This window comes from Triticum dicoccoides, chromosome 1B (genome assembly GCF_002162155.2).
Source record: "Triticum dicoccoides isolate Atlit2015 ecotype Zavitan chromosome 1B, WEW_v2.0, whole genome shotgun sequence".
Taxonomy (NCBI): domain Eukaryota; kingdom Viridiplantae; phylum Streptophyta; class Magnoliopsida; order Poales; family Poaceae; genus Triticum; species Triticum dicoccoides.
The window spans coordinates 146,128,357-146,140,706 of record NC_041381.1 but is presented as its reverse complement, the minus strand read 5'-3'; the positions used below and the strand labels follow the sequence as shown (position 1 = coordinate 146,140,706).

Genomic DNA, 12,350 nt, shown 5'->3' with positions numbered 1-12,350 from the left:
CCCCGTGACCGGCCGCAGATCCCATGCCTAACCAAGGACAGCAGCACCTGCAGGGCTGGGGTGCGCAGGGATGGGGAGGGAGGACTGCAGAGAGGCCTTCTTAAGCCGCTTCGATGGGCTCTGCTTCCGGTGCCTCAGCTCCAGCCACCGTAGGATAGACTGCCGCGACCCGCTGCGCTGCATCATCTACAAAGAGCCGGGGCATTTTCGGCTGCGAGTGCCCGCGCAATCCCAAGCGCAAGGGGGGCGCCGACCGCTCGGCCCGTCCTCCCCAGCGCGGCCCCGTTCACGAATGGTTGTGGTTCCCCTCGTTGTCTCCCCCGCCCCCGTCACCCCCGCCGCCGCCGCCTGTCATGGCTGCCCTGGACCGCGAGGCATTCCACACCGACGCATCGCGACGCCCCAGATCGAGCTTCAAGATGGTGATCAGCATGCCGGCCATCGAGCAGCAGGAGTTCCTTCTCCGCAAGCATGTCGTGCTGCTCACGGCTGCAACGGCACGCCACGCGGCCAACCCCATGTCAGTGGGTAGGGCCATCGAGGAGCAGCTTCGCTCCCCGCCCCACCTGCCGCGCGTGACCAGCCACGACCCGGAGGACTTCTTCGTCTACTTCGAGCTCCCGGCGCACAAGGAGAACGCAGTTCGCCGTGGGTTCATCACGGTCGACGACATCGAGTTCAAGATCAAGGGGTGGCGCGAGGATGACCATGACGTCTCGGACGACTGCAAGCTGCACGTCCGCGTCGTCGTCGAGAAGATGCCGATGCAGCTGTGGTCTCTCGAGGGCGCGGGCGAGGTGCTCGGCGACCTCTGCATCGTCGACAGGCTTGACACTCGCACCCACGAGCGCGGTCACACCAGGACCTTTGCTTGTTGGGTGTGGGTCAGGGACGTCGCCCAGATTCCCACCAAGCGCATGATCTGGAGGGCGGCGCGGGGAGCCGGCAGGGTGGAGGCCATGCTCGGCTTCTCGCCGCCCAGCCGTGAGGTGGCGCCCCCTCCGAGAGTCATGCTGCGGGAGATGCTCGTGCACGTGGATCGCATCGAGGACTGGACTCCGCCGTTGCCGCGCTCGTCCCGCTCGTGCCAGAGCGGGCTCCCCTCCTCCGAGTCCGAAGAAGAGCGCGCCCCCTTCCCCGCGATCTACCCGGGGGTCTGGACCAGGCATGTTGAAGACGGGCAAGGCCGGCGCCAGCAGCCCGCGGTGGCCTCCACCGGTTGCCAGGGGCTGCAGCTGGGTGGTCGCCGTCGGGACCGCGACGATCATGACCAAGATGAAGGCCGGGGCGGGAGCCGTACATGGAAGGACACGCTCCTCGGCCGCAGCACCGGGCATAGCGAGGTCGGGTCTGTCAGAAAGACGCCTACGGAGCCGCGGCGCCACAGCAAAACGCCGGCGAGCCGTCGTCAGGACCTGGGCTGCCGGGGGTGGAAGGCCATTATCCGCGCCACCCCGCCGCTTCCGCTTCACCGCTCGCCCACCCCTCCACCGCCGCCACCCCCCACGGTGCAGCCTGACCTGGTCGCCGACTTCTTCAGCTGCACCAACAACGACACTGCGCTTTAGCCCCCACCGAGCGCCGATCGCATGCAGATTGCGCTCGAGGCAGAGATCCGGGACAAGCTGGCGGCACCACTGGAGTTCGCGGGTGGGGAGGTTGGCGGCACGGGTGTGGCGCTACAGCCCGACCTGACTTCTGCTGCTTGTCGTGCCCCCCCCCCCCCGCCTGCCGTCTGCACTGCAATGCAGGTTGGTGCCGTGACGCAGCAGATCATGCAGTTGCAGCTGGCCGGCGCCCCGCAAGATGCACCAGCATCAGCGCTCTTCTCGGCCCCTGCGCTGCCCCTGATCCCGGGCGGCCCGTCCTCGTCCCTGGCGCTAGCTCCACGAAAGCGACCCGCTGCACCGCCAAAATCCAGGGCTGCCAGCGTGCCGGTGCGCCACAACACACGTCAGGCGGCCCTCAACTCCTCGGTGCCGGTGGCGTAGCGTGCGGCGCTGCGGATTGTCCAAGAGTTGGGCGGCCTCGGCCCAAAGGATAGGATGACAGTCAAGGCAGCAGAAGCCCTCATCCGTCGTTTCAATGAACCACTCACTGAGGAAGACGTCGCGGCCATTGCCAGGCTCACCCGTCTCAATGTGGATGCGCTTCACGCCATGGCAGGTCTCGCCGGGGCGGACGGCATTGGAGAAGCTCAAGTGTAGTCATGTTAGTCGTCAGTAGAATTCGTGTTAGGCTCCGGAGGCGTCTGGCCTTTAGCTGGATTGAGTTAGGTTTTATGATCATGTATGTTAGGGCTTGTAGGATCAATCGCAGCCAGCATGTTTTGTGTGGTATTGGTGGTTGCTGGCGCGCCACGAATAGTTTGGAGGAGTGTAATCTGTTCTTCAGTTTAATTAGAAATCTTAGCCCCCGGAGAAATGCTTTGTTTCCAAATGAATGACACCAATTGTGCAATCATGAGCTGGAACGTCAGAGGGCTAAACTCGCCAGCAAAGAGAGCAACGATTAGCGGGGTAGTTAGCGCACACAGTCTCGTCGTCCTCTGTCTCCAAGAGACGAAGATTGATGCCTGGTCGCCGATGCTCGTTAGGGAGATCGGTGGTAGTCGCTTGGATGGGTGTGTCGTGCTGCCGGCGATCGGCACACGCGGTGGAGCTGCCATATTTTGGGACTCTTCGTCAGCAACCTTGACAACGCATTCAGTGGGTAGATACTCCATCACGGCCAGAGTTGAGTTGTTGCACACAAATTCAGCTTTCTGACTCACCACCGTTTATGGGCCGGCGGATGACACTCACAAACAAGAGTTCTTGCATGAACTGGCCCTGGCAGCTCCCCCCTTGGCCAGCCATGGATCCTCAATGGCGATTTCAACATCATCTACGAAGCCAGAGATAAGAGCAACACCAACATAAACAGGAGGATCATGGGAAAATTCAGAGCCGCAATCGACCAAGCTGGTTTGCGAGAAATAAAGTGCAAGAATAGGAGATTCACATGGAGCAATGAAAGGGAGAACCCTATTTTGGTCAGCATAGATAAGTTTTTTTGCAATGTGGAATGGGAAGACCTTCACCCCAAGCACACGTTGATGGCGGCATCGACGGCTTGCTCTGATCACTGCCCCCTGCTGCTTGGGAATGCAGAGGCCCCTCGACGCACTGCTCATTTTCGTTTCGAAAGTTTCTGGCCGCGCTTCCCGCGCTTTCATGACACAGTGGATAGGGCTTGGCAAAGGCCAGTAAACCATGACTGTCCGTTCGTTAGGATCAAGACCAAGCTGCGACGAACTGCTGCTGACCTGAAGATCTGGGCTAAGACACTATTCAGTGATACAAAGATGCAGTTTCACTTGGCATCAGAAACCATCCTACAGCTAGATATTGCGCAAGAGAAAAGGACACTCACACCTTCAGAATTCCATCTTCAGAAGTTGCTCAAATTAAAGGTCGTTGGCTTGGCTGCCCTCGAGCGCGCAAGAAAACGGCAGGCCTCTCGGGTGGCATGGTTGAAAGCAGGGGATGCAAGGACAGCGTTTTTTCAGGCCAAGATCACCTCTAGAAGGAGAAAGAATTTCATTCAGAGTTTTCAAAAGGGGGACAGACAAGTAATATCTCATGATGAAAAGGCAAGTATGATCCATGAGCACTTCCAAGAACTCCTCGGTGAGAAGAGAGCGCATGCATGCACCCTGAACTGGGCTGCACTGGACTTGCCGAGGCTGAATGCCCAGGACCTGGACAACCCTTTCTCTGAAGATGAAGTGTGGGCGGCAGTATGCGCCTCACCAGCGGAAAAAGCACCGGGGCCGGACGGTTTTTCAGGTTGTTTCTTCAGATCATGCTGGCAAACAATAAAAGAAGACATGGTGGCAGTGTTCCACAAATTCCATAGCCTGACTGCGGTGACTTTATGGCTATCAACAAGGCTCTGATTGTGCTCTTGCCAAAGAAAAATGGTGCAACCCAAGTGGGGGATTATCGCCCAATAAGCCTCATTCACTCGGTGGCAAAGTTGATCGTCAAGGTGCTATCGATCAGGCTCTCAAGTGTCATGAGCCAGCTTATTTCACCAGTGCAGAGTGCTTTTCAAAAGAAAAAAAGGAATCCATGGCAGCTTCTTATATGTCTGCAACACAGTGAAGCACTTACACAGCAAAAACAAGCCAGCTCTGCTACTCAAACTAGACATCGCTAGGGCATTCGATAGTGTTTCATGGGAGTACCTGCTTGAGCTGATGCAACAGCTTGGATTCCCGGCGAGGTGGTGAGACTGGATCGCCCTGCTCCTGTCGACATCATCCTCCTCCTGTCAGTTGAATGGCATTGAAGGTGACAGTATTCGTCACATGAAGGACCTGCGCCAGGGTGATCCTCTATCCCCCCTTCTTTTCATCCTCGCAATCGACCCGCTTCAGAGACTGTTTGAGGCCGCGACGGCGGCTGGCGAGCTGCAGCTGCTCCCTGCCCGGGCTGCTCGACTGCGCGTCAGTCGGTACGCCGATGATGCGGTGGTTTTCGCCAACCCACAGCGCGAGGAGGTCGACAAGATCCTAGGGCTACTGCAGGGTTTTGGAAACGCTACCGGCCTGCACATCAACCCAGCAAAATCCACAGTGGCTCCAATACGATGCGACGGAATCGATCCTCAGCAGGTTCTGCAAAATTTCGGAGGGCAGATGGTCGGCTTCCCCATTACATATCTAGGCATTCCAATTACCCTTGGGAGAATTAGACTAGTGCACATCCAGTACATCCTGGATAGAATTAGGGCCAGGCTGGCAGGTTGGAAGGGTCGGCTGCTACCGATCGCGGGCCGGCGAGTGCTTGTCAGGAGCGTGCTCTCAGCGCTCCCTGCGTTTGCACTCGCTGTGTTGCGCGTGCCACGAAGATTTCTCAAGGACATCGACAAGACGCGGAGAAGATTTCTTTGGGCGCATGACGAGGAGATGTCAGGAGGAAAGTGCAAGGTTCGATGGTCAGTCGTCGCCTTGCCGGTGAACCGCGGTGGTCTAGGCATCCCTGACCTTGAGCGGTTCGCGCGTGCGCTCAGGCTGCGCTGGCTTTGGCTGGCCTGGAGGCATCCGAACAGGCCATGGGTGGGGCTTGGCACGCCGTGCGACGAGAGGGATCAAGCTCTCTTTGCCTCGGCCACCTTGGTCACCGTCCGAAGCGACGCAACGGCCTCTTTCTAGCGATGCCACTGGCTGGGAGAGCGGCCTCTCTGTCTCGCATATCCGGACCTGTTTAAACACTCCTCCCGGAAGAACAGGATGGTCAGGGATGCTCTTCAAGGGGAGAAGTGGATTCAAGACCTGCGGCACGACAACCTCACCGAAATCCTGCCTCAGTTTGTGCACTTGCAGCGCGCGATCCGGCTGGCTGGGATTATATTGGATGATGGAGCACCGGACGAGATCAAATGGACAGCAGGTGGAGGAGCAGAGTACTCAGCGAGCTCGGCCTACGACCTACAGTTTGCTGATCACCCTGCGACGAACCTCCAGGCGATCGTTTGGAAAGCCTGGGCCCCGGGGAAGATGAAATTCTTCAGCTGGCTGCTGCACCATGATCGCCTTTGGTGCAATGATAGGTTGCAGCGCCGGGGCTGGGTAAACGGCTATTTTTGCGCCCTCTGCAACAGAAATCTTGAGTCCTCCGTCCACCTCTTCTGGGAATGATCGTTTTCGAGAGCAGTATGGAGTCAGGTGGCAGCATGGAGTGGCTGCGCTGCGCTGAACCCAAGCAGCCAGACACGCGGCCGTGCGACCACGCAAATCGTCCAAGACTTGCTCGCCGGGGCAACGCCAAGGACAATGAAAGGGCTGAGGTCGATCATCATCATCACAACCTGGTTCATCTGGCTGGCGAGAAATGAGTGCACCTTCAGAGGAACCCAGCCATGCACACGCAGAGTGATCAGCCAAATCCGGAGTGAGCTGGAGCAATGGCGTTTGGCAGGAGCAACCTGCTTAGTGACCCCTTTCGGGGATCAAACCGTGAGAGTGTAGAAATCAGTTTTTTTTGGTCCGCCTTTTGTCTCTGTTTTCCTATCTTCAGAGATACTTGCAGCAGCATCAGTCTGTTGCTGGCCTCGCTGCTCTCCTGGTTCGCCTGTGACCAGTGAGAAGAACACTTTTTTTGTCATCCTCTCCTGCTAAATCAAATGAAAAGCCAGCAAGATGCTGGATCTTTCAAAAAAAGAACCAGCGATTCTGAACGCCTCAAAATGGTGTTTTGAAGACGGCCTCGAGGAGCTTTGGCTCCATTGGCCTTTTCCGAGATCGACATGCTTTTTCTTTACAATCATTGACCCATAAAGAGTTTTATACTCCCCATTGATACATGAACTAGCTGCACTGCCAGTAATGCGTACCCTTTTTTGAGAAAAAGGCCTTCCTCTCCAATTTCCATTAGTAAGAGAAATCAGGACTAAGCGAATGCGTACCTAATTCCACTGCAGAAGCATTTGCGTGCTGCGTGCACTTGCAGAAACTTTTGTGCTCGTGGTTGCATGCTGATCGAGTGGAAATACAGTAGTGACGACGAGAGATCCTCTATAAGATTCAGCATCAGGCGATCACCTCCTTCAAAAAATACACAGAGCACCTGACCTACAGAACAGAGTCAGGCACACACGCACGCGGGGTGCAATGACGCTCACCTTCGCCGTGCGCCGGCGAGAACCAGTCCTCGTCGTCCCGGCCTCACTGACACCCCGGGAAACAAAGCGCCTCTCCGACATCGACAGCAAGGAGTCTCTGCGGGTGCTCATGCCGGGCGTCTTCGTCTACCGCGGTGGCCCGGCGCGCGGCGACGACGACCCGGTGGACGTCATCGACCGAGCGCTGACGGAGGCGCTGGTGCACTACTACCCCCTCGCCGGGCGCTTCAGGGAGGTGGAAGGTGGCAAGCTGGTCGTGGACTGCACCGGCCAGGGCGTGCTGTTCGCGGAGGCCAACGCCGGCGTCCGGCTGGCCGAGCTCGAGGAGGCTGCCGGTGGTGGCCGGGGGCTGACGCCGCCGTTCCCGTGCATGGATGAGCTCCTCCTCGACGTGGATTGCTCTAGCGGCGGTGTGCTCACCTGGCCGTTGGTGGCAGTGGCGTAGGCAGGATATCTCCACGCCCCGGGCCAGCCTCGTTGGCACAGTGCACACTGTAGCTACAGTGCGCTACTGTAGCTGCAGTATATGAAGGATTTCTTGCCTACGGCCAGGGCAGCCTGGGGCCTGGCTACGCCCCTGGTTGGTGGTGATCCAGGTCACGCGGCTCCTCTGCGGCGGCTTCTTCTTCGGCATGCGCATCAACCACGCCATGTGCGACGCCGCGGGAGTCTACCTGTTCATGTCAGCCGTCGCCGACCTCGCCCGCGGGTATGGTTCCCCGCGCCGGCCGTCGCGCCTTCCTGGTCCCGCGGCCTCCTCGACGCGCCGCACACCAAGCACGACGTCGCGGCGCCCCTGCCGTTCCCGGCCCACGGCTGCGACGACACCGTCATGCGTTCATTCGTCTTCCGGCTCGCCGACATCGCGTCGCTGAAGAAGCGCCTCCCCGGTGCGCCGGCCGCGACGACGTTCGAGGTCCTCGCGGCGCTCCTTTGGCGAGCCCGCACGGTGGCGCTCGCGCTCCCGGCGGGCGAGGTCGCGCGGCTCGGCATCATCGCGAGCTTCAGGAGGAACGCCGCCCTGCGGCTCCCCACGGGATACTACGGCAACGCATGCGTGCCGCTCAGAGCGGCGGTGCCCGCCGACGACATGGGCCGGAGCTCGCTGGGCGACGTGGTGGACATGATACAGAAGGCTAAGGCGACCGCCACGCACGTGCGGTCCGCGGCCGACATGCTGGCGCTGCACGGGCCGCCGCCGTTCGACTCGACGGAACATGTTCCTCCTCTCCGACCTCCGGCACGTCGGGTTCCACCGCGTGGACTTCGGGTGGGGCGAGCCGGTGTATGGTGGGCCGTCTCAGGTGCATCTCGGGGGGACGTTCTTCGTGGCCGTCAAGGACGGTGACGGGGAGGACGCCGTGGGCGTGCCGGTCATGCTGCCGAGGACGGTCATGGAGCGGTTCGCGGCTGAGATCGAAACCTCGCTCCAGGCTTGATTACACGCCTGAAAAATAACTACTCCAGTTTTTTCACAGATCACATACTGCTTATGTCTGAACTTCACCCACACTCATACCGCTTATATTTGAACTTCGGCCACTGGGTTGTGTACAACAAACAAATGATTAAAGCTCTGATGGTGGCAAGAACTGGAAGTTCAGACAACATCCACGTGCAAAGGGTGCAACTTATGCATCCTGCAACATGTCCGAAGGAAATATCCTGTAACTTACACACTGAAGTTCACAAGTAGTGCAATTTATACCGAGATGAGAACTACAAAATGACCATCAGGCACCAGCACCAACACGTGCAACAAGCTTGCAAAGCGTTCTCGGAGGCCCTGCGGTGCACCTGGAGTTTCCGACAAGATCGGTGCATGGTAAACTTTGGTATGAGTAGATTAGGCAAAATGTTGCCCCTTCATAGATATTTCTGGCCTAGAGAAACTTTGAAGCATCTGGCAGAACTCCTTGGCCTTGCTTTCAGCAACTGAGCAATGGAAAGTTACTGTCATCTTTTGTAGCACTGTTGCCCAAACGAATAACCGTTCTACAAGAGCAGCTTCATGTTCAGTTCCTATCAAGTTACAGACTTCTACTTCTCGGAGGCAATTCAGCGCGAGTTCTTTGGTTTTCCAGCTTGGTGGCTGATCACAAACACAACCTGATGGGCACAGAGTCTGTGCCAAAAGCAAGGAGCATATCAGCTCAATAAGATTAAACGATATGATTGAATGCCATAAATAAGAAAGATGGAACTAGAAATTGTAGGACTGCCTGGATACTTAAGAGATGTCTTTAACAAATTTACAGAAGAATCCAGGAAATTGGTATAAAGCCAACCTACTGCAGAGAATATGATTGTTCTAAAATTATACAGCAACTTATTTTAATAATTATACAACAACGAGATCTTAATTAACCTTAGGCCATTATTATGCGTTCATGCGATCTTTTAAAACACATGTCCCAAGCATATTACTATATTAAAATTATCTCCTAAACCCTAACTATTTTATGGCACAGTCAAATCCACATTAGTGATATCGATGAAGATGTGAGTCACCGAATAAAAGCTGGATGGATGAAGCGATGCCAAGCTTTTGGCGTTCTCTATGATAAGGGAGTGCCATAAAAGCTAAAAGGCAGGTTCTATAGGACATCAATTCGACCTTGATGTTGTATGGTGCTGAATGTTGGCCAGCTAAAAGGCGACATGTCCAACGGCTGGGTGTAGCAGAGATGTGCATGTTGACATGAATATATCATATGTGGCCACACAAGAAAGGAGTAGGTCCGGAATGATGATATACGTGATAGAGTTGGGGTGGCACCGACTGAAGAGAAACTTGTCCAACATCGTCTGAGATGGTTTGGGCATATACAACGCATGCCTCCAAGAGCGGCAGTGCATAGTGGTCGGTTAAGGCGTGCTGATAATGTCAAGAGAGATCGGGGTACACCAAACTTGACATGGGAGGAGTCACTAAAGAGAGATATGAAGGACTGGAGTATTACCAAAGATTTAGCAACGGACAGGGATGAGTGGAAGTTAGCTATCCACGTGCGAGAACCATGACTTGGCTTCAATACCTTGTGGGTTTCAACTCTAGCCTATTCCAGCTTGTTTGGGACTGACAGCCTTTGTTGTTGAGTCAAATCCACATTAGTAATATTTCTAGTGGGAGCCAGGGGTGATCACCCACGGGTTGAATCAAACCCAGCCAAAACCAGCTACTGCTTGCACCTGCCAGTTAATTTTTCTTCACAATCTTACCTGTGAACAGGCTGCTGCGGTACAACATTTTGTACAGGGCGTTTGCCAGATTGATGCTAACCGTTTTTTAACAGCCCTGGTGGGAGAAGCCATACTCTCCACCAACTCCACTAGAGCCTCCTGCAGACCTGCACTACTGCCCCGGCCTCCCCGGTGTCTGCCAGTGACCTCACAGCCTTGCAACACAATCATCTGCTCCCCTGCACCCCCAACACCACCCAACCTAACAATCACAGGATCACGCCGCCCTCTGGAGAGAGAGGTCACTCAAGAACGATCTTGAAGAATGCAGAGAAAATGAAGGAGGTGCACCATTTCTTTTGTTGGAAACAAAATCCTGAATCATGCCCAATAGTTTCTCATTTTCAACAGACTTAACAATCTTTAAACCTGAAACCTATTACCAAGTAAATACCAAGGCAATTGACATGCAATGCCAATGGGAGATACATAAGCCATATATCTGCCACAGGTATAATTTCGAGCACAGCATTCGGTATCAGACCAGAACCTAGTGTAGAGCAACTTGCAGCTCAAGCATAGGTGTGTCAAGAAATATACCCAGGTATTAGATTTTTTTTTTCAAAGTAAGGATAGTATTACCTCCGGGCGTCTAGTTGTGCCACAAAATGTAAGAGACAACTTTCTCAAACCAGTACACATCCTGAGAAGATGGAATGAACTGGGTCCAAAGGAATGCCCGTTTCCTGTTATATCCAGGAACATGAATGTAATGTCTGGGAGCCTGGTAATGTCTTCCATCAGGTACTGTTGGTTAGTAATAATGTCCTCCTGTAGATTCATAGGAAGTCACAAAAAGGGATTATTTATTTGCAATAGTTAGAAACTTGGGAAGGACACAAGCATCTCGTTTACAAAGTCCATAACAAACAAGAAATGATTCTTTTAAGCTATCAAGTTCGAGCTCATGTGCCCCCATGATAAGGAATAACCGTATACTAGTACTGCTAGTGTGTAATTCAATGCTAACTACTCAAAGGAAGAAGAAAGTATTGGCATTGAAAGATATGAAGCGTTCCTACTCCATCGAGGGAGCCGCGTGATAGTTTATATTGATGCGTGGCCGAAGCCTAGCTTGACGTACAAGGTTATGACAGAAAGAGTTTGGGTAGAATACAAGAGAAGGAAGGAGGTTGAGATTACAACTCTATATTCTAACACCCTCCATTAATCTCAACTAACCTAAGTTAAGATTACTCTTGAATTCTTCAAATGGTCTTGCTGGTAGTGCTTTTGTAAAACCGTCAGCCACTTGATCCTTAGAAGGAATAAATCGAATCTCAAGTTTCCTTGCCGCAACCCTTTCTCGTACAAAATGAAAATCAATTTCTATGTGCTTTGTCCTGGCATGGAACACTGGATTTGCAGACAGATATGTTGCTCCCAAATTATCACACCATAAACATGAGATACGATTCTTCTTGATTCCCAATTCCTCAAGAAGTGATTCAACCAAAATGATCTCAGCAGTTGCATTAGCCAAAGACTTGTATTCAGCTTCTGTACTTGAGCGTGACACAGTAGCTTGCTTTCTAGCACTCCAGGAGATAAGATTAGATCCAAAGAACACTGTAAAACCTCCAGTTGATCTTCTGTCATCACTACATCCTGCCCAGTCAGCATCAGAGAATGCACTCACAAGAGAAGAATTAGACCGTTTGAAATGAAGTCCTATTCCCATAGTATGATTCACATATCTCACAATCCTCTTGACAGCTGACCAATGTGCAGAAGTAGGTGCATGAAGATATTGACAAACCTTGTTGATAGCAAATGAGATATCTGGACGTGTGAGAGTTAAATATTGTAGTGCTCCCACAGTACTCCTATACTTTGTACTCTCCTCCTCTTGAAGTGGCTCACCCTCATATGCTGAGAGACTTTCTGAGGAGGATAAAGGTGTAGACATTGGCTTGCAATTTTTCATCCCCATGCGAGACAGAAGCTCAAGAATATATTTTTCCTGATTTAACACAATACCATCTTGAGTTTTCTTGACTTCAATACCCAAGAAGAAATGCAAATCACCTAGGTCCTTCAAGGCAAACTCTGAGCTCAAATCATGCAAAAGAGCATTAGTAGCATTTTGTGAAGAACTTGCAACTATGATATCATCAACATATATAAGCACAAAAATGACTACTCTTGCCTTGTTATAAATAAATAAGGATGTGTCAGCCTTGGAAGCAACAAAGCCAAGATGTTTTAACTGTGAGCTCAATCTGGAATACCATGCTCTGGGTGCTTGCTTTAGACCATAGAATGCTTTATCAAGCTTGCAGACATACTGTGGCAATTTCTTACTCTCATACCCAGGTGGTTGTCTCATAAACACTTCCTCTTCCAGAACACCGTGCAGAAACGCATTCTGTACATCTAGCTGCCTTAAACTCCATCCTCTGGATACAGCAATGGCTAACACAAGTCTGATAGTTGCA

The 12,350-nt window shown here is 53.4% G+C and overlaps 1 pseudogene; it reads left to right on the top strand.

Annotated features, from left to right (window-relative positions):
* Positions 1-6,495: 6,495 nt before the first annotated feature.
* On the top strand, positions 6,496-8,350 carry LOC119302887 (annotated as a pseudogene).
* The last annotated feature ends 4,000 nt before the right edge of the window (positions 8,351-12,350 follow it).